Below are 23,116 nucleotides of genomic sequence, written 5' to 3' on the forward strand. Positions count from 1 at the left end.
TCCTCATAAAAAGAACGTAAGGTAATGAATGCATTGAGTTAAATGTTTTCAGATGAAATAATTCCATATCTATTGAACCACAAGCACCTAAACCTGCTGCGTCGTTTTCACAATAATTGATTTCACCGTGATAACCATAAATTAGTAGTCTTGACCATTAAAATAGACGAGGCAGAAGCCAACCACCACAAACCCCTCAATCTACAAACAAATAGCTAATCCAACATACGAAAACATCAATTACGGACAAATTCTCTTATTCCTAAAAAGCTATAATCAGCAAAGATCGAAATAAAAGAGGAGCATAGCACGAATAACAGCAACAACAAAAAAAATCGATCGGAAGAATCATCTAAACTGATAATTTATGAGCACAATGAGCACGAAAGGGGGTTTAAAGGATCACAACATTTAACATTGACTCACATGAATAGTTAAAGTTTACCAGTTAAACGCATTATCTGGATTAGGAAATGAAAATCCACAAGAGAGCTTCAGATTGTCGAAATAAAATCTGAATCTTGAAAATGTAGTTCAGTATCGCTCTCGAGATTTTTTTAATTCTTTTTTCTATATTTGAAGCCCTCAATCAATCTTCTTCTCTTCTTCCGTTTGATGACAACGGTTTAACAAATTTAGGAAATTATTATGATTCAGGCTTTCACGGCTTCAAACTTCTGTCCCACTCCCACCCACGTCTTTTTTTCTTTTCTTTTCTTTTTCTTTTTCTTTTTTTCTTTTTCTTCGTTCTGATTCTCATTTTCAAAGAGTCTTTTTTTTTAAATAAATATCACGAAAACCCTTGAACTATACCCACTTTATCAAAAATACCCTGAAACTTTCGAAATGTTCTCTAAACCCTCAAACTATCAGGTTTTTATCAAATATATCCCGCATTTATTTTTCGGTTACCAAAAACGTTATGTGCCTCGACGGATGCTACAATGTAATTTATATTCTATTTTTTTAAATATGACATGGAAAAAACGACTTCGTTTCGTACTATATTCTACCGTGTTTATCCCTAATTATATGTTATTAACATGAATTTCAAACACGATAGGAGTCAATTTTAAATTTCAGAGTGAATTATTTTTAAATGATATGGTACGAAATGACGTCGTTTTTGCCATTGCATTTAAAAAAACAGAATATAAATTATATTGTGGCATCCGGCGAGCCACATCATGTTTTTGGTGACCGAAAAATAAATACGGGATATATTTGATAAAAATCTGATAGTTTGAGGGTTTAGAGAACATTTCGAAAGTTTCAGGGTATTTTTGATAAAACGGCTATACTTTAGGAGTTTTTATGATATTTACCCTTTTTTTTATTCTCTCAATATTTTTCCTCCATAATACTCCCTCTGTCCCATTATTTATGGGACTTTACTGTTCGGCACGGAGATTAAGAAAAGTAGAATTAAGAGAATTAGATGTTTAATGTTATTTCAATTCACACACACGCACTCACACACTCACATACACTCTCTCTCGGCCTCCCCCTGTCCTCTAGTTCCGCCGCCGCCTCCTTCGTCCTCCAGTTCCGCCGGGCTCGCGGTGAAGAGACACCACCGCCGCCGCCTCCGTCGTCGGCCAACTCGACTCACCAGCAAACAAAAATCGAAACCAAAATCAACCGTCTCCTCTCAAATGCACAAATCCACAAGTCAAAAAAATCAAATACCAAAATCCCCAAACCAAAAAATCTCCAAATCGACAAAAATCAAGAGGTGGCAAGCCCTCGCGCCGCCGCGACCTCGTCGAAGAAGGCAAAAATCAAGAACAAAAAGTTTGTTCATCACCAATCAGCCTATTGAGATAATAATCAGAAACAAAAAGCTAGTTCATCACCAATTTGTTAAACTCGATTCACCAGCAAAAAGCGAAACAAAAATCAAAACAAAATTAAACCCAAATTTTAAAGACAAAAGAGATCTGCCGAAATTCACAAACGAAATCTGAAAAAAATCAAATCTGAAAAATCCCAAAACCGCGCCGCTGAACGGCGCAAAGCCGACGAGGGTGGGAGCGGAGAAAGCAGAAGGCGCTGGAGAAAGGAGTGAGGCCAAAGATGTCGGCTATTGGTAGCAGCGAGCAAGCTTCTTCTTGTCGGCGACGCCCCTTCCTTCGCAAGCTTGAAGCTTTCTCGGCCGCGGTCATTTCTCCGCCGCGGGCTTCTTCTCTGGAGGCGGCGGCGTGAAGCTGGCGGAAGATGAGAGACAAAGAGAGAGAGAGCGGAAGATGAGAGACGAAGAGAGAGAGAGAGAGCTAAACTTGAAATGAGTATAATTAGGGAGAAATGTAATTAGGCAGTAATTAGTGAATAAATTAAACTTTAAGTGAACCCTTATTATTTCTAAAAGTAGAAATGTGCCATGTAGGTTGGGACAACCCAAAATGGAATACGTGCCATGAATAATGGGACGGAGGGAGTAGCTTAATACAAATGATCCAACATCGGTCCTTGAAAGTGTACATTTGTATACTTTAGGGTGAAAATTGGTATACCCATTTATTATAAAATACTCCTTCTGTCCCATTTATAACGGCTTCCTAACCTTTTTCGTCATTAGTAATGACTCATTCCAAAAAAGAAAACTACTCTCTCTCACAAAAAGTTGTGGATTTCATCACTATCTATCACTTTTATCCTTTAATCACTCTTCTTCTTAATCTCCGTGCCCAAAAACAACGTGTCATTATTAACGGGACGGAGGGAGTATATAAATTATACAATTTTTATTTAGGATCTTTTTGTCCTTATATTAGGTCTGTCGATCGGTTCAGGACCGAAAATTTCGATTACTGAAAACCGAATTAGGCCAAATCCACTAACCGTTCCCAAACCGAAATTAGTGCTCGGTTACCCAATAACCAAATCGGTTATTTGGATATCTGAACACCTATTTTAAAAATAAAACTCACAGAAGGGAGTATATAAATTATACAGTTTTTATTTAGGATCTTTTTATCCTTATATCTAGGTCTGTCGATTGGTTCGGAACCAAAAATTTCGATTACCGAAAACCGAATTAGGCCAAATCCACTAACCGTTTCCAAACCTAAATTAGTGCTCGGTTACCCAATAACCAAATCGGTTATTTGGATATCCAAACACCTATTTTAAAAATAAAACTCACAGAAATTGCTACTTGGAGGTGTTCGACTCACAAAAATTGCTATTTGGAGGATTCGAACACGGGTCCCCAACAAATACAAGGCACTATTTATCCACTACACCAAGATACTTTCTTATTCTATTAGAACAATATAATTTTTTTTAACTAAATATCGATTAAAAAAAATAACAATAAATATAATTAAAACATATATTAAATTGTAAATTTACTAAAATTTGGTTATTTGGTTAACCCGAATCGGTTATCGGGTTAACCGATACCTGTAATTTTTAAAAATCTAATAACTAATATCGAACCGATAACCGAAAAAATCAGTTATTGGGTAACCAATCCCGAATGGTTCGGTTCGATTATCGGGTTATCCAATACCCAATATTCATTTAGACAGCCCTAATTATACAATCTAAAATACTACTTAATTTATCCCCCATAAATATGCCTAGGTGCTTCCGGCACTGATTTTAATGGAAACTTTGTTTAGAGTATTAATAATGGAGAAATGATCTCACATTAAGGTTATTGTCAAGTATATGTGGGTAAATAGTGTAAATTATGAGGGTAAATTGTGAAAATTATGTGTAGGGTAATGTTAAAAAATAGAGCGCCCATAAATTTGGGGGACGTACCAAAAATGAAAGATATGTCTAAATTGAGGAATAGAGGGAGTATATGCTTTATTCAAATTCTAAAAAACATTAAGATAACAAAAATGAGGAAGCATAAAGTGATCAGCTGTTCCACCATCCCTCACAAATTCTAGGGAATTTTTCCACCACCTAAACCCTATATCCCCATCGAGCAGTGATGTGACCATCGTCGGCCATTGACTGTTGTAGCGTTGAGAGTTTATCTTTACTATAGTGCGCCGTTGTCGCTCTACGGATTATTTAAACCACTAATGCTCAACATGCGGTAGACTTCCACTATAAAAAATCACAAGACTAGCGACTGAAAATTCCATCTTAAAAGTCCATTTTTTCGTCGCAAACATGATGTTGTGACAGATTTGTGACTGATCGCGGATGACACTAAAATCGAGATCGTAAAATACTCTAATGACTGATTTTATTTTTAGTCACAAAATTTTTGTTGGACTTGAGACAAAAATTATGTCGCAGACCAGCGTGTTGTCATCATCTGGTGATTGCAACAGAGTCTGTGACTAAATATTCTATCGTTGTTTGCAACGTCTATTTTCATTGTTAGTTTTGTCAATAGGCGTTGCAACTACTGATAGAAGGAGGTAAGCTTGCGACGAAAAATTTCGTTACAATATTTCCCAGTTATTTTTCAGATTTGTTCTGTTTTATTTTATATTCAAGTTGATATTAATTCTAAATTTGGTACATAATATATTATATTTTCTTGTAACATAATTAAATACTAATTAAAATATTTTTATAATATATAGAATATAGTAGTACCTCGCAATGAACAATCATCAAAGTTTGCTAGTTAACAAACTAAGTTTAATAGTAGGTTTAAAGTCTAGCTTCCTAAAATAATGACAATCACAAGGGTGGTGGATTCTTCTAAGCTAGCCTCTCTTGCTTGCACCTCCTTTTGTATCTGAGCATCTCTAGCTTGGACATAAGCCACCACCAGGGCATGCATCTGAGCCTCGTAGTCCTTCATATTCTTAGTTAAAACTATATCAAATTTGATGCTCTGAGCTAAGATTGGCTCTTTTGTCGGATCAAGAGGTGGAGGTGTAACAACACCCACACTGGGGGGTGCGGAAGCCGGCCTGGGCCAGGCACGCGCTCGCCCTTCCCCCCTCCCCCCCCCCAATGCCGAGCTTCCTTCTTCCCATGCCCAGCCCGACGCAGAGATGATTTATGTGGGGCGCGTGTGAAACACGCCCCAATCAAAAGTTCGGCCACTAAAATTAAAAAATAAATAAATAAATAATCGAATTTGCAACAGATAGAATTCAGAAACCATGGAAGATGGTTGAGCTAAATTCTTTTATTTTATTTTTCTTTTACCTATTTTATTCATACTTTATAAATTGCCTCTCTTCCATGAACCTATTTTATTCATACTTTATAAATTGCCTCTCTTCCATTCACTTTCATACCCTCTTCACATTCGTCTTCTTCTTCTTCTTTTTATTTATTTCATATTTTTTGTGCAAAAATCATGGAAGATGGTTGAGCTAAATATTGGAGCAATCACTACCAAAATCCCTCTCTCGGCAATCCAAATTCTCCCAAGAATGCTATCTCGCAATTCTCTCAATCTTCTAACGCTTTTCAAAAGGCGGGTCTTGAAGGAATAAATTTGAACGCTCAATTTGCGGCGACGACCGACCCCAAGGTGGAGGAGATAGCCTCCATTCTGCCGTCTACCAAACAAAGAGACGGCTACACCCCGGCGGAGACAACACTCGTGTGTCGTTTGTATGCGGAGGCCACATGCAACTCGATCAAAGGCGCTGACCAAAAAGGAGCATGCTATTGGGGCGATATCCTCATGAAATACAATGCTCAATAGCCCCCAGGCATGATCCAACGTGATGTGAGACAAATAAACTCTCACTTTCAACGCGTCCAAAAAGACGTGAAGTTGTGGGAAGCCATCTACGACAAGTGTTGGGAAAATTGGGGCTCCGGCATGAGCTACGAGCAAATCACCACCCAAGCAACACAAATGTATGCTTTCGAGCACGAGTGTATATTCAAGTATCCTCATGCGTGGCATGTGCTTCACGAATGTCAAAAATTCGTGACGATTGGCGAGGATGTTCACTCCTCCAAACGGTTAAAGGTCTCGGATGGTTGATAAACATGCATTTTTACCTCTTAGTGTGTCATATTTGATGGTTAGTCATGAGGTTTTTGTGTGTTTGATGGTTTATTTTGAGCTTATATTGGTTTTTGGTCAAGAACTTGTCACTCGCTTGTGTTTGAACGTATTTTCAGAAATAAAGAAGAAGAATTTGGAAGATTTGGCTGAAATACAAGTTGTAGTTCATCTCGAGAGGAGTTCGTGAGCGCAAACGGTTTGTAAATCGGAGTTCGGACGAGGGAGAACGAGCCAAAACAAAATCACTGCGCAAGGCCGCGCGAGGTCGCGCGGTCCAGGCGCGCGGCCGCGCGACCCGGCCGCGCGACGATGGCAGAAGTTGCTGGACTGCTCACGCGGGCACAGCGCGCGGGCGCGCGAGAAGGCCGCGCGAGCTCGCGCGGTCCAGACATGCGGCCGCGCGACCCGGCCGCGCGAAACGCCGAGTTCCGCCCAGTTTTTCCGATTTTTCACTAAAAGCGCGTTTTTGGAGTATTTTCGGGCTTAGACGACCTAGGGCTCATAAATACCATCTTTTAGCTTATCCCAGACACCTTTTATCATATTCTGACTTTTCCTGAGAGCTGTGAGACACGGAGCAAGAGCAAGACTGAAGAATCTCGACTTCTCTACGGTTTTTCATTGTTTAATGTTCATTAGTTTTATTGAGATTGTGATTGTTAGTCATATGTCTATGTGTGGCTAAATCCCTTTTTCCCAGGGTTTAGGGAGTAAACATGATTCGAATTTCTGACTGTTGATTTAATTAATTGAGATTTATATTCCTTTCTATGTTCTTGTTATAATTGCTTGCTTTATTGCTTGATCACCAATTTAGCATTATCATAGGTTTTAATTTGAGATCGGGAGATGATAATTATAACCTGAACTAAGAACATAGAACACATTTATTCTAATTCTAAAGGGAATTAATAATTGTGAGGGCGTTAATCCTAGGAACTTTTAGGAGTTACATGTTAGAAGTGTGATCCAGGGATGGTAGCCTTGCATGTAATCAACGATTTGTATGCCACGGGAGTGGGTATGAATTAACTTTGAGATTGCCTTAGGAATTATCTCATTAATTGAATCAAACGTGTTAGTTAGGAGAATCTGTTGAAACCTTTGCCTTGGGAAACTCTCTTTCTTCTGTTACTTCGCATTTTCACAGCTTGATTTCTTTTTAGTGTTTCTTTATTTCAATTTAAATTTGTTTTCCAAAATCAAACCTTTACAATTCGGTTTTCCAGATAGAGTAAAGTAATTAAGAATAGGCATTGATAACAATTAGTCCCTGTGGATTCGACCTTGTCACTGCTATACACAATTGCACCCGTACACTTGCGGCGTGTTAATAAAATAGCGAACAAGTTTTTGGCGCCGTTGCCGGGGACTGATTTTTATCAGTACTATTCTGTTAATTGTTTGATACTACTCTGGATTTTTTTTTTTTTCTGTTATTTATTTTTCTGTTCTTTATTTTTCCTGCGGTTCTGATTCTTGCGTTGGAGTTTTCTAGGTAGTGCATGAACACGCGATCTCAGAAGCTTCCTCTTGAAGATTTTGATCCTGAGATTGAAGCTACGCTCCGCCGCAAGAACAACCAAGCAAAGCAAAATAATTTGGATTCTATGGCCACTGCGGAAGAAGTCCGTGCGTTGAGAGAGCAGTTGCAGGCAGTGTTGGATGCTCAAAAAAATGCTGCCGAGCATAAACAGCCGCCTATTGATGAGGCATTTACTCCACTGTACCAGTACCAAGAGCCACCCAGAGTCAACGCGACTAACTTCGAGCTAAGGACTGGGCTGATTACCATGGTACAACAGAACCAATATGGAGGTAGTGCCATAGAGGATCCAAATGTGCATCTGAGACAGTTTCTGGAGTTATGCAGCACTATAAAGATGAATGGCGTAGCAGATAACATTATTCGCCTTCGTCTATTTCCCTTTTCACTGCGGGACAAGGCCAAGTCATGGTACCATACTCTGCAATTGGGTGCCAATCCAGCATGGGAAGACTTGGCACACCTGTTTCTGCGAAAGTTTCACCCTCCTGGTCTCACTTTGAAGTTGAAGATGGACATCGTTCAGTTTCAGCAATTTGAAGGTGAATCATTAGCAGAAACATGGGAACGATATCAAGAGAAATTGAGGAAGTGCCCGTCCCATGGCTTTGATGAAGGGACTCTAGTCGTCATGTTCTACAATGCTTGTGGAGAGCGCACGAGGATGTTCATGGACACAGCAGCTGGAGGCTCCCTACTCAAGAAGGGGAGCGCAGAAGCGATGGAGATCATAGAAAGTATGGCAGCTACCAGCTATCAATGGCCGTCCGAGAGGGAGCAGCTGAAGAAAGTTGCTGCAGCATCCAGCTCAGATCCCCTGGCGATGATCTCGACTCAGCTGGCAGAGCTGAGCTCAAAAATTTCAGCAATGTCCATGGGAAATCTTGAACCAGCTGTGGAGGATCTGACAGGCGTAGAAGACGCCAACTTCATTCATGGGAGGAACTTCGGGAATTTTCAGCATGGGCAACAGGGTGGATACAATAGTGGACAACAGTTTCATCATGGAGGGCGTCCACATCCCAATTTGGCCTATGGGAATCCCAACAATGCAATTCAACCTCCACCAGGCTTCTCTGTTACGAATGGAGTCATCAATGATGAAAAGAAGCCTAATTTGGAAGAGCTGATGATGAAGTTCATCTCCAAGGCAGATGAGAGAATGGAAAAGCTGGAGTCCAATGCCGTTGCTGTGGGGACTCAAATGAAGATGTTCGAGACCCAATTGGGCCAAATAGCCACAGCCGTCAACAAACTCCAACAGTCGGGCAACCTCACAAACAATGCCAAGGTGAATGCAAAGGAGCAGTGCATGGCCATTGGGTTAAATAGTAAAGGCACCTCTGATTGCAGCCATGGATCTCGTGAGATGGAGAAACCAGAGCTATCGTGGAGAGTCTGGGAGGAAGGTCGACGACTTCCACCTCATCTGCGTCCTCCTGGGTGGATGCCGTTTCCCCAGCGTCATTTTAAGATGGTTGATCTGCCGAGCGGGACTACACAGGAAGGGGACATGACGGAAAAAGATGAGAGTGCACGACTGATTGAGAAAAAAAACTGAGGAGGTCACTGTTGAGGTTTCTGGCAGAAAGAAGGAGGAAAAGCAGAAAGCTACTTCGCCAGCAACTGTGACTATACCATTCCCTCAGCGGCAGAAGAAAGAGAGGATGAAAGAGCGGCTCTCTAAGTTTTTAGAGATCTTTAAGAAGGTGAACATCAATATTCCGTTGGTGGAGATGTTACTAGAGATGCCGCAATATGCCAAATTTCTCAAGGACATAGTCTCACGAAAGAAGAAGTTGGGAGAGTTTGAGACGGTGAATCTCAATGAAGAATGCAGCGCAATCTTGCAGAGGAAGCTGCCGGCGAAGGTCAAAGATCCGGGCAGCTTCACACTTTCCTGCAATATTGGAGGCCAGCATTTCGGAAGGTCACTCTGCGACCTGGGGGCGAGCATAAATCTTATGCCTCTATCTGTTTTTCAGCAGCTGGAAATTGGAGAGTTGAAGCAGACATCAATGAGGCTGCAGATGGCGGACAGGTCGGTCACCTACCCTCGTGGAATTGTGGAGAACGTACTCGTGAAGGTGGGGGATTTTATTTTCCCTGTAGATTTTGTGGTTCTAGACATTGAGGATGAGAACAAAATTCCGCTGATTTTGGGGCGCCCGTTCCTTGCAACGGGAAGAGCTTTGATTGATGTGGAGAAAGGAGAGCTCACACTGCGAGTTCATGATGAGAGCCGAACTTTCCATGTCTATGAACCATGCTACATCCACAAAGATGAAGCGCCAAAGAAAGCAAAAGATCCGGGCAAGGTAAGTGTTGATGTTTTTAATACATTTGATGCGGATCCTTTTTCTTGGCAGGACCCAGGTGATCGGAAGTTTAAAGGAGGAGTGTTGGTTGAGAAGCATGAAGCAGGGAGAAGCTGTTCGCAGCACTGCTTGTACCAGCGTCCTTGATGAGTTTGCTGTTCGGTCGAGCTAACGACGTTAAAAATAGCGCTTATTGGGAGGCAACCCAATTTCTGGTTAGTTTGTTCCTTTTCGCTTGTTTGTTTGTTTGTTTGTTTTCGTGCCCCACAAATCCTTTTCAAACTTATTCTCCTTGGTGGTGAATAAGTTTGGGGGGATGTGTCTTTGTGGGTGCATTTTTCTTTTTGGTTGTCTTTGTTTGTGTCGTCGTTGAGTTTTCTTAGTCTTGCTTTGGTGGTTTCTTCGTGATGTTACCTTGATGATGATGTGAGTAGTGTAGAGTTTTGTGGATAACTGGTTCATGATGATTTCTGTTTAAAACTTGTGAAACTGCATGCGTTTGTGTTGATATTGTTGTGATTGAGCATGAATGATGAATGATAAGCATGGTCTTTAATGTGTTCGCAATCAATGAAATAAGCTGTGAGATTTGAGCCTTGACTGTCACTATTTTCCACAGTCTTATTTCTGTTTCCTGAGTGATCGTTCAAGCATGCTTGTTTCTCGCTAGAACTTGTCTTGGTTTCTCCCTCGAGGTCACATAGTGTGCTTAATAACTGAGAGATGATAGAAGGCCATCTTTGCTAGCCCATATATCCCATACTTGTCCTTTTACTCTATATGATCCTAGTTTCGCCCCTTTGAGCTTTTATTATCCATTTTATTTGGTTTAGCCGTGGGTGGGGAACTTGGAGTTTGTTACTATGGGAATGTTGGTTTGTGGAGGTGCGTGATCATGGTTTATGAACTTCGTCTTTGATTGAAAAAAAAAATCCTAGTATCCTACAAGTCTAAAAAAAAAAAAAAAAAAAAAAAGAAAAGAAAAGAAAAAAAAAATAGTGAGCAAAAGAATTGAAAAAATGGATACATAGGATGCATTAGAGAGACATAATGTTATGAGAAATAATTGTTGAGTTGTGATGATTTCTCGCATTGAAAAATCTGGTTTTGTGAGAGGTGGAAGATGGTATGGTTTAAGAATGTTATAAGGTTGGTGATCGAGCTACATTGAGGAGTATCTTTTAGTCACTCAGCCAAATTTATCCTACCTTACCAAAGAGCCTACATTACAACCTTCAATAAAGACCTTTTTGATCTTGGTTATAGGAGCACACATTTAGTGGTGGAGAGGTGAGACGATTGACAAGCTTATGGATGAGTACTTGTTTAGCTTGAACTGAGCGTATACACGTCCTTTTTGAATTGATACACTTGAGAGTTGAGAGTTCTTATATTCTTTATCTTTTTGGTGAGGATTGCAATTCATTGAGACCATAATTTGAGTTTGTCATGATTGTGATATTGTGATGATAGGAGATACAAATGCATGTTGGTATTTTGTTGACAAATCTGAAGTCATAATGTTATCCACTTTTCTCGGCGCTCTTGTTGATTCATTCTTGGTTCATCTTTGTTTTGTCCGAGGACGGACAATAGTTCAAGTTTGGGGGGTTGATAAACATGCATTTTTACCTCTTAGTGTGTCATATTTGATGGTTAGTCATGAGGTTTTTGTGTGTTTGATGGTTTATTTTGAGCTTATATTGGTTTTTGGTCAAGAACTTGTCACTCGCTTGTGTTTGAACGTATTTTCAGAAATAAAGAAGACGAATTTGGAAGATTTGGCTGAAATACAAGTTGTAGTTCATCTCGAGAGGAGTTCGTGAGCGCAAACGGTTTGTAAATCGGAGTTCGGACGAGGGAGAACGAGCCAAAACAAAATCACTGCGCAAGGCCGCGCGAGGTCGCGCGGTCCAGGCGCGCGGCCGCGCGACCCGGCCGCGCGACGATGGCAGAAGTTGCTGGACTGCTCACGCGGGCACAGCGCGCGGGCGCGCGAGAAGGCCGCGCGAGCTCGCGCGGTCCAGACATGCCGCCGCGCGACCCGGCCGCGCGAAACGCCGAGTTCCGCCCAGTTTTTCCGATTTTTCACTAAAAGCGCGTTTTTGGAGTATTTTCGGGCTTAGACGACCTAGGGCTCATAAATACCATCTTTTAGCTTATCCCAGACACCTTTTATCATATTCTGACTTTTCCTGAGAGCTGTGAGACACGGAGCAAGAGCAAGACTGAAGAATCTCGACTTCTCTACGGTTTTTCATTGTTTAATGTTCATTAGTTTTATTGAGATTGTGATTGTTAGTCATATGTCTATGTGTGGCTAAATCCCTTTTTCCCAGGGTTTAGGGAGTAAACATGATTCGAATTTCTGACTGTTGATTTAATTAATTGAGATTTATATTCCTTTCTATGTTCTTGTTATAATTGCTTGCTTTATTGCTTGATCACCAATTTAGCATTATCATAGGTTTTAATTTGAGATCGGGAGATGATAATTATAACCTGAACTAAGAACATAGAACACATTTATTCTAATTCTAAAGGGAATTAATAATTGTGAGGGCGTTAATCCTAGGAACTTTTAGGAGTTACATGTTAGAAGTGTGATCCAGGGATGGTAGCCTTGCATGTAATCAACGATTTGTATGCCACGGGAGTGGGTATGAATTAACTTTGAGATTGCCTTAGGAATTATCTCATTAATTGAATCAAACGTGTTAGTTAGGAGAATCTGTTGAAACCTTTGCCTTGGGAAACTCTCTTTCTTCTGTTACTTCGCATTTTCACAGCTTGATTTCTTTTTAGTGTTTCTTTATTTCAATTTAAATTTGTTTTCCAAAATCAAACCTTTACAATTCGGTTTTCCAGATAGAGTAAAGTAATTAAGAATAGACATTGATAACAATTAGTCCCTGTGGATTCGACCTTGTCACTGCTATACACAATTGCACCCGTACACTTGCGGCGTGTTAATAAAATAGCGAACAATGGTCGCCATACGACCACCTCTAGCGAGCCAAGTATCTACACAAGGCCCCAATGCCAAAAGGAGGCGAAGAAAGACAAAGGGAAGAAGAAGACGGAATCATCCGACGAGCAAACTCAGGCATGCGAGGCAATGGAGAACATGGTCAAGGTTATGGGCATCTTCTCCCAAGCCCAACGCGACCTCGCCGACGGTATCATCATAGGTAAAGATACCTCCAGCATGAACCCCGATGAGTTGGCTCACCACTTGAAGTTGGTGGAAGATATCAAGAAGCGCAACAATTTATGATAGATTGTAGTTTTTTTTATGATTTTTTAAATTGAAGTAATCTAGGACTTTATTTTATTGTAATGCGATTTTCAATTTCAATCAATGTAAGACTAATTTTGAATTTAAATGAAATTTATGTTATTAATTATACTGTTTAGAATTAATTGAAAATAAATATTAAAATTAAATCTAAATTAAAACAAAAGTTTAAGAGCCAAGGGGTTGGCTCACCAATGTTGGTTGTTGGATCACAATTGGGGAGGACCACTTTTAAGAACCAAGGTTGGCTCATTATTGTGGATGTCCTAAGCATGAGATTAAGATCTAATCACAAACACCCGCTTCTTAACTGACACGCCTCCCATCGCATCCACTAGTAACTTGTTCATGTTTACCTTATGTCACTCAGAGTCATCGCATCGCTCTGTAGCCTTGGCCATCACATTAGCCTATTTTGTAGTTTATAATACACAATAAGTTATCATTATGTATAGATACATAAAAATGATATTGCGATAACTTAGTATAGATATTTCATTCGTATGCATCTCGAGCTCTAGATAGGTACGTTCTCTACCATTCACATGCAACTTATTGTAGACTGCTCTATCCACTTGTTCATCACTAACTCATTGCTCTTTTTTCAATTCACACAAATTAATAAAAGTTAGCAAATTTAATGAAATTGAAGTGGTACGTACTAAATTAAAAATCACTTACCAATATTGCACCGTGGTGTAGAGCATTTTTCGACCCTTATCTATGGAAGGTGTTTTGTCATTAGTTAAGTAAGTTGTTTGGTCTATTTTATGTAGATTCCTTGTGAAATTGTGTTATGTAGTGGGTTAATTTGTCGAGCCAAGCTTAGTTTGTTATTGTTGGTGATTTAGGTACTCATGGTGTGAAGTAGAAGGAAATGATTGCCGAATGCGGATATTTTGAAGATGGAGCAAAGAAGAAAGTAAAAAGTGACTTTAAAGAAGGAAATTTCGGATTTTAGCATAATCTCAAGTCAGCCGTGGATAACTTGAAGAAAAATCAAATCTTGGAGAAGTCCAAGTCATCCGTGCATGGATGACCTCAGTTAACCGTGGATGACTCAAATGCACGCATCAAACAGAACCCTGAGGCATCCGCAGATGACCATGCCAATTTTTTAAAAATAGGTGGACGAAATTTTCTTTTAAAAGAGGGGGGAGGAACAGTTTTTCAGAGACCACTTTTTTCCCCATTTTATTTATCTTCCTTTGTGCTGCAACTTAGAGAGAATAGATTAAGATTTCACATTTGGAAATTTCATTGAAGACAATTTACACTTAGTATTGTAAGAATCTTCTTTCACTTTTCCTGCATTTATTTTATGGATTATTTTCACTTTTACTTGAATTTATTTTTGCTTGAATTACTTGACACAATGAACTAAATTTCTCATCTAGGGTTCAGGAAATTTGATGGAGAGTTAATTTACTAGACTAAACTCAAGACTTCTAATTCAGAGCTTTGGCATGCTCTGATACCACTCTGTCGCAGCCCGTCCTAGCTAGGGATAGCTAGGCCGAGTGATCCACGACTAGGGATGGGGTTAAAGAAGATGGGGAAGAAAGGGGCGTCATTTATAATCGTAAAACTTACTCATCTTAATAAAACTCATCATTTTTACTCATTATTAAATTGAGATTTATTATAAAAGAAAAAAGAAGAAAAATCCCTTGAAAGCACAGAGACGCAGACTAAGGGCACAAAGCTCAAAAAGAGAAAGAAAAACTACGGAGCAAACAAAAATTAATACATGAAATCATGAAAATCATCCATTTCATCCGACCAACGTCCCTGAACGACCTTATTCATTGCATTCATACTGGGCCTATTGGTAAGGTCGACCACAAACTCCCTTGGCTTGTATCCCATTTCCTCCGCATTTCTAAGTCTACTTTTAATACAGCCTTCCGGAATTGCATGTACAGACTCTCTGCCCTTTCCTGATCCCTTTGGACGGCCACGTCCGCGTTTCTGCTCTGAGAGTAACTGCATTCCTTGATTAACTTGCTCCTCTAACCGATTTATACGATTCGCAATATCCTCGGGAGCGGACTGCTTATCCCCATTCACCTCCTTAATTGGAGAATTAACATGCTGGCCCTTGAGACCTTCTGCCCCAACTACCAATTGCTGCTCTTCTCCAATCACGCCCGAAACTGAGGACTTATTAGCGTCACCCACATCCACATCGCCTACAACATCTGCAATGATCGTCTCTTCCTCTTCAGAGCTACACTCTTGGAGAGGCTTGTCATAAACCGAATTCTAGACCGGTTTCGCGATGGCCTCCAATAAATCTGGTCCTGTCATCGTAGCCGCATCCATCCCATGACTTGAATCCTCAATAGCAAGAACGGCAAAAACTATTGCCCTTAGTAGGAGAAGTTGCCCTCAAAGCCGGAGAACCCACAACCGAATATTGCCTTTAAGAACGTCATTTTTACTCATTAATGCTTAATAAAATAGTCTAATGAAAGACAACGTAAAACTCAATTAAAGCATTAAAGAAGGAAGACATAAAACTTAATAAGACATTAATCAAGTTAATACATCGACGGAAACATCCTCTAAAACTTAAAGTATGACATATCAATACTAAAAGTATTCTGCAGCGGAAATGTAGCTAGACATATGTATGAAGACATATTCTAGTCAGGTTACATATTTATTAACAACTCTGTGACTCCGCTCAATGCAGCACCATCATCACACCGGCTCAACCTGCACATTTTTGAAAAAGATATGCAGGGCTGAGTACAAAAGTACTCAGTGAACACATGCCAAACACTTCATGCATATAACATCATACATATTGTCATTGCCATTTCATATGCAAAACATAAGGGATTTATCTAAAAGGCCTTATGTTCGCTAAACTCATTTTCATTTCTCAAAGTTGTCTGTGCAGACTTTTCTCATCAAGTAAGTATCGTATCTGTTAACTTATGTACTGAGAGGGAGGCCTCCCTCTGCAGCACTGTGATCGGCCAACCTGAAAGATGACTCACGACCACCGTGTACACTAATTCTACCTCGTGTAGAACCGATATCATTTCTCATACAGATAGATAACATACTAAAACATCAAATATTTTGGCAATGCAATAACCTACATCGACTTCTCTTCTCATCCTCATCAACTCTAGCCCTCCTCGGCTACTTCTCATCCTCATCAACTCTAGCCCTCCTCGGCTACTTCTCATCCTCATCAACTCTAGCCGTCATCGGCTACTTCTCATCCTCATCTACTCTAGCCTTCATCGGCTACTTCTCCTCATCCTTATCGTTTATCGTTCTATCATCTTCGGTAACTGATACTCAAGGATCGACTCGATATCTACTACACTTTTCTGGAGTCCCTGGTAGAAAAACAGGCATCCGGGCAGTAGATCCGTATAGAAAATCTGGGTATCTGTAACAAATCCCATCTCCTGTGGGTCCAGCGTTCAAGACGACACGTCCCATCATATTGAGAGGCTTTCTTCCTTGCTCAATCCCACCACTCGATTGGTAGCACGGGGACTAGGTGCGCGATGCCATCCAGTCTAGTCACAACCAATAGGCTTTCATCCTTTCATAGTCTATGAACGTGTGTTTGAAAATCTGCTAGGGTGTCTTTGTACCACATACTGTACGCCTCGTCCTCGTATCCGATCTTCCCTGAGTTCGGTCTCACAACAGTCCACTTTCTGAAGGAATATTAAATTGAATTAACGTTCCACTTTGCCCGATGATCGTTTCTTGGATTATTATTAATTCATCATACAACGATTAATTCCTAACATGCTCCTATGAATTTAACAGGTGCACATAGGTGTTAGGAAATACTTACTTGAGAATTGGATTCACAGATGATTGATGATCGCGTCGAATGATTCAGACTCCAGCTCTGATCTTCTCGACTGTATCCCGCTCAATTCCCAACGTTGGATGGACAACGAGCTATGAGAACTCCCAAGACAGAAAGCCAATCACGTTCCTGCGCCTCCCTCTGCTCTCAAAACCCTAATTTTTATCAGTGTGTTTTCCTAAGAGCTGACAGCTGTATTTAATAATACACAAAGAAGGAGGAGGCGCCACTTTTAGTGAGAGGGCCGAAAATCTGTCTTCTTGGGCTAGGAAACATTGGGCCAGCCCAGGGACCAGATACAAGGAATAAAGATGGGCCTCAAATAAATTAATTTATCCATGGTCAGCCCAGACCATAATTAATTTATAAATATCAGTTCATTCCACTAGAGAACCGATACTGACTTACCCCTTTATTGCCGGTGATGAGTCGGGGCTTGTATTTAGACTTATTAAATCTCCGTATTTAAAATATCCGACATCCATTAATTAATTAGAGCTCTGACAGCTTAAATTAATTAATCTCTTAATAATTCCTCAAGCAGTACCACTCAATCTTTATTATTACGCCTGAACTTAATCAACCTGCAGGGTTTAGCGTAATAAACCTTATTGAGCTCCTTAAGGGGATGTCATTATCCTATACCGGATACGGGTACTAATACAGATAAACAAATATCATATATTAACCGCTATCACCCAAGATACAGAGTACTCGAGTTAGTATATAACTTTCACCCATAGTAAGTCAAAGTGATATACGAGTTAACATATATATCTGAATACTTATTAGTATTAAGATTTATAAGTCACCGAGATCTTGATTCTTCACTTAAGTCAGATAGAAGAATACATCTCAAACTGTGGTCCTATCAATACGTAATGACGTACCAGTATAGACAAGTAGCCAAGACAAACTACTTCCATCAATACTGCAGCCTAAACCAATAACTTGTCCTAGAGTTATTTCGGCTGTGATCATATTATATCTCTTAAGGTTATTCCAATTATATGGTCTTCTGTGATCTACAACACACCATATAATCTACTTATACAGAGATAAAGAACATACATATGCAATCATGAACACCAATCAGATAGGAGATAAGAATAGTGAATAACAGGAATCATTGTATACAAGCATAAAGTTCTTGCTTTCAGTATACAAATCCAACAATCTCCCACTTATACTAAAGCAAAACTTTTAGTATACAATGTGTCTAAATACTAGCTATTACAAAAACTTCACTTCATCTCTCCCACTTATACTGAAAGTTTTTCTCTAAGTGGGTGGCATCAACCGCAATCCCATCCCTCGAGCATGCTTTTCATAGGTCTTTTGCGGTAAGCTTTTCGTGAAAGGATCAGCTAGGTTCTCCAATGTATCAATCTTTTCTACTAGCACATGTCCTCTGTTTACGATTTCTCGTATAATGTGGTACTTTCTCTCTATGTGTTTTGACACCTTGTGGCTCCTGGGTTCCTTAGAATTTGCCACTGCACCCGAGTTATCACAATAAATTATGATACTCTTAGGCAAATTAGGGACCACTCCTAGATCCAAGAGGTAGTTCCGGAACCATACAGCCTCCTTAGCAGCTTCCGAAGTAGCTACATACTCGGCTTCCATGGTGGAGTCTGCAATGCACTTCTGCTTTGCACTCCGCCACGATACGGCTCCACCTCCCAAGGTAAACACATAACCAGAGGTAGATCTCTTCTCATCCCGGTCAGCCTGGAAATTCGAATCGGTGTAACCCAAAGGAAATAGACTGTCTGACTGGTAAACAAGCCTATAATCTCGAGTCCTCTTCAGGTACTTGAGAATATGCTTTACCGCAGTCCAGTGTCCTGGTCCAGGGTTCGACTGATATCTTGCAACCATGCCAACGACATAGCAAATATCAGGTCTCGTGCATAGCATTGCATACATGAGGCTACCTACGGCGGAAGCATAGGGTATCTTCCTCATCTCCTCAACCTCACTAGGCGTCTTAGGACACATGTCCTTGGACAGAGGAATGCCATGTCTAAAAGGTAGCAAGCCTTTCTTGGCATTCTGCATGCTAAAACGAGCAATCACAGTATCAATGTAAGACGCTTGAGATAAGCTCAACATCCTTTTCTGGCGATCACGAACGACCTTGATCCCCAGGATGTACGCTGCATCTCCTAAGTCTTTCAGTTGAAACTGTTCGGATAACCACTTCTTTATGTCCGATAATAGCTCAACATTGTTGCCAATGAGGAGGATATCATCTACATAAAGTGCAAGGAAAACCACGTCACCATTGGCATCTAAACGGTACACGCAACTTTCGTTCTCACAACGAGTAAATCCATAGGATTTAATGACCTCGTCAAAACGTTTGTTCCATGACCTCGAAGCTTGCTTAAGTCCATAAATGGACTTCTTAAGCTTCCACACAAGATGCTCTTCACCCTTCTTCACAAACCCTTCAGGTTGCTGCATATAGATGTCCCTTCCTTCTTCAAGGAAACCGTTTAGGAAAGCGGTCTTGACATCCATTTGCCAAATCTCAAGGTTCATGTGGGCTGCTATGGCAAGGAGTATTCGGATAGACTTGAGCATGGCAACCGGCGAAAAGGTCTCATCATAATCTATACCCTATTCCTGGGTATAACCTTTCGCCACCAGTCTAGCTTTAAAAGCTGCGACTTCGCCATCCGAATCTCTCTTTCTCTTGTATACCCACCTACTACCTATAGCTAAGAAGCCATCTGGTAGTTCGGTCTTTTCGTATACGTCCATAGCACCCATGGATTCTATTTCAGAAACCATGGCTTCGTACCAAGAATCTGCATCTTGATCTTTCATCGCTTGTCTATAGTTATCAGGGTCGACATCCTTTTGTTCATCAACAGGGAGTAGATCCGAAGATTCTCCCAAGAACATAAATCGATCGGGTTGAACTACAACCCTCCCACTACGACGAAGCGGTGGTGGTACAGCTGTGACAATGGTTTGTGCAGTGTCTTGTGGTGCATTCACTTGCACACTTGGCTGGGGTGATGGAATCGCCTGTCCATTGCCTTCGATTTCTTGAAGGACAATCTCGGACTTAGACTTGTGATTATTTTCATAATCATGTTCCAAGAATCGTGCGTTGGTGCTAACAACCACTTTCTGATCCTTCAGATTATAAAAATAACCACCTTTCGTTTCCTTAGGGTATCCTATAAACAACATTAGTTCGCATCTCGGCTCCAATTTCCTCGCTTCCTTGTCTAGCACGTATACAGGACAACCCCATATCTTTATATGATTCAAGCTGGGCTTACGCCCTGACCATAACACAATAGGAGTTTTAGGAACCGATTTGGACGGTACCCGATTCAGCAAATAAACCGCTGTTTCCAAGGCATATCCCCAAAACAAAATAGGCAATGATGCATAGCTCATCATAGATCGTACCATTTCCATAAGAGTCCTGTTTCTTCTCTCTGCTACACCGTTCTATTGGGGAGTACCCGGTGCAGTCAATTGGGATGTAATCCCAAAATCTGACAAGTATTGCAAGAACTCGTTCCCGAGGTATTCGCCACCGCGATCAAACCGCAATGACTTGATAGATTTACCCGTTCTCTTCTCCACCTCCGCCTTGAATTCTTTGAATTTCTCAAAGCATTCAGACTTGCGTTGAAGTAGGTAAATATACCCATACCTTGAGTAATCGTCAATGAAAGTGACGAAGTACTCGTACCCTCCACGAGCTCTAGTGGACATCGGTCCACACAAGTCAGAGTGAATCAATTCTAACACATCCGAGGCCCTATTCCCCTTTGCCTTAAAAGGCCTTGCCGTCATCTTTCCCTCTATACAGGATTCGCAGGTTCTAAATGGCACAGCTTGAAAGTCTTTCAAGATTCCATTTGAAACGAGCCTTTGGATCCTATTTAGATTGATGTGGCCTAATCTTAGGTGCCAAGTATGTGTATATTGTTCATGAGAATAATATTTTCTCTTATTTGGATTTGGAAGAATTTGTGATGTAGATGCAACATGGACAGAGTTATTCATTGGACATGTAATAGTATAGAGAGAGTTGTTCAAAATTCCAGAACAAATAATCTTGTTATCTCTCATGATAGAGACACCCCCATCAAAAGTAACAGAATATCCATTCAAAAACAACTTTGAAACAGAAATTATGTTCCGCCGAAACTCCGGCACATATAAAATATCTCTCAAAACTAAAATGTCATCACCAAAACATAAAGATAAATCTCCAATAGCAACAGCTGCGACCTTCGACGCATTGCCCATGGAGATGGTGATCTCATCACTTGCCAGCTCCCTTGTTGGGTTGAACCCCTGCAAGGTGTAACAAACATGGTCAGTTGCCCCCGTATCCACTACCCACGAATGAGTAGAAAACGAAGCTAAACATGTTTCTGTTACCAAAACTTGTGACGTACCTTGTCCCTTTGCCTTGAGCACTGGACAATCTTTCTTCCAATGCCCAACCTTGCCGCACTTGAAGCACTTTCCCTTGGCCGTTGGCTTGTTCACGCCGCCGCTAGGGCCATCAACTTTGGCTTTACCGCTCCCACTAGCCTCATGGTCATGCTTGCCCTTTGGACCTTTCCACTTCTTTTTCCCGCCTTTCGACGAAGAAGTAGATCCCTTGGCAGCAACAAGGACCTCTTTCCCATTGCGCGTGCCCATGACTCCCTCCGCCGAAACTAGAGCATTCAATAACTCATTGAGAGTATAGTTGGCCTTGCTCATAACGACGTTGAGTCGGAAGTTCTCATAGGTTTTGGGGAGAGTGTTGAGGATGATATCGACTTTGGCTTCGCCTTCGATACCCCCTCCTAGCAGATCAAGCTTGTCAAACAAATTTGTCATATGCATGACATGATCGTGCACCGAGCTGCCCTCGCTCATTTTACAAGATAAGATTTCTCTCATCAAGTTATAACGAGCAGACCTCTCGGACTCCCCATAAACCTCCTTGAGGTTTAACATGATTTCAGCCGCGTCATTCATGACCTGATGCTGGAGTTGCAAAGTTTGTGACATAGTCATCATAATATAGCACTTGGCCATATTATTTGACTTATGCCACCTTTTATGCGCCTCACGTTCCGCATCAGTCGACTCATCAGTTAAGGCCGCGGGACGTGGAGTAGTAAGCACAAAACTGTGCTCATCAGCGTCAAGAATATACATAATATGGCGTTTCCATTCCGTATAATTAGGACCGATGAGAGGATTGTTTGCTAGAATGTTAATAATCGGAGACATAGACATATCTGAAAGTAAACAAATAAACATGTAAGAACATGAAACGCATATAGTTCGTAACAGTAATATTGCAACCTTTTGATAAAACAATATTAATGAAACCTCCAACGGCTCAAAGAATCCCATGTGCAAGCCACGTTGGGTGGACGTTTACACATGAACTCCTCAACCAGACTATTTACCTAGTCATTTAATTTCCATCCATGTCAACTTAACCTTTTGACAAAGGAAATTAATAGTTGGCTCCTTAACTAGACCATATCATCATCAAGAAGGGACTCCTTTGGGAGTTGTACATTGTACTTGATATGATATCTAAGCAATGACCACATTTTAACCTTGAAAATTAAATTCTCGAAATTAGCATACTCACTCGGACCATGCCGCTTTCAATTTAATTTTCTTGGTTATCTTATTTAATTCCATTCTCCAAAGTACTTGTGAAAATTACACAAGTAAGCCACGTTGGGTGGACGTTTACTGCATAACTCCCACTACTTTAATGGTTTAAATATTTTTTATAGAAACCTCTTCTGACAAACTTATGAAAAACAAATATGAAGTAAGCCACGTTGGGTGGACGTTTACTCATATTGCTAATCACTTTGTCTAGAGACCGCATGTGGAGGTCTAAAATAATTTTTAATTACTATAAAAATTATTAAACTGCTTAGTCTTTTTCTTTCAAAAGGTTTGTTCATGCTCAAGCACATAAACCTAAATATGCTTCTCTAGAACGCAACATGTAAATCATGCTCGCAGAATTCTAAAACATGCTTAAGAAAACGGCAAACCTACTATCATGCTCGTCTAAGCGCAATTAATAAACAAATATTAACAAGCAAAGACGTGCAAAAGCAGGTAAAGAGCATAAGGGATT

This window comes from Salvia miltiorrhiza, chromosome 5, assembly GCF_028751815.1.
Source record: "Salvia miltiorrhiza cultivar Shanhuang (shh) chromosome 5, IMPLAD_Smil_shh, whole genome shotgun sequence".
NCBI lineage: Eukaryota > Viridiplantae > Streptophyta > Magnoliopsida > Lamiales > Lamiaceae > Salvia > Salvia miltiorrhiza.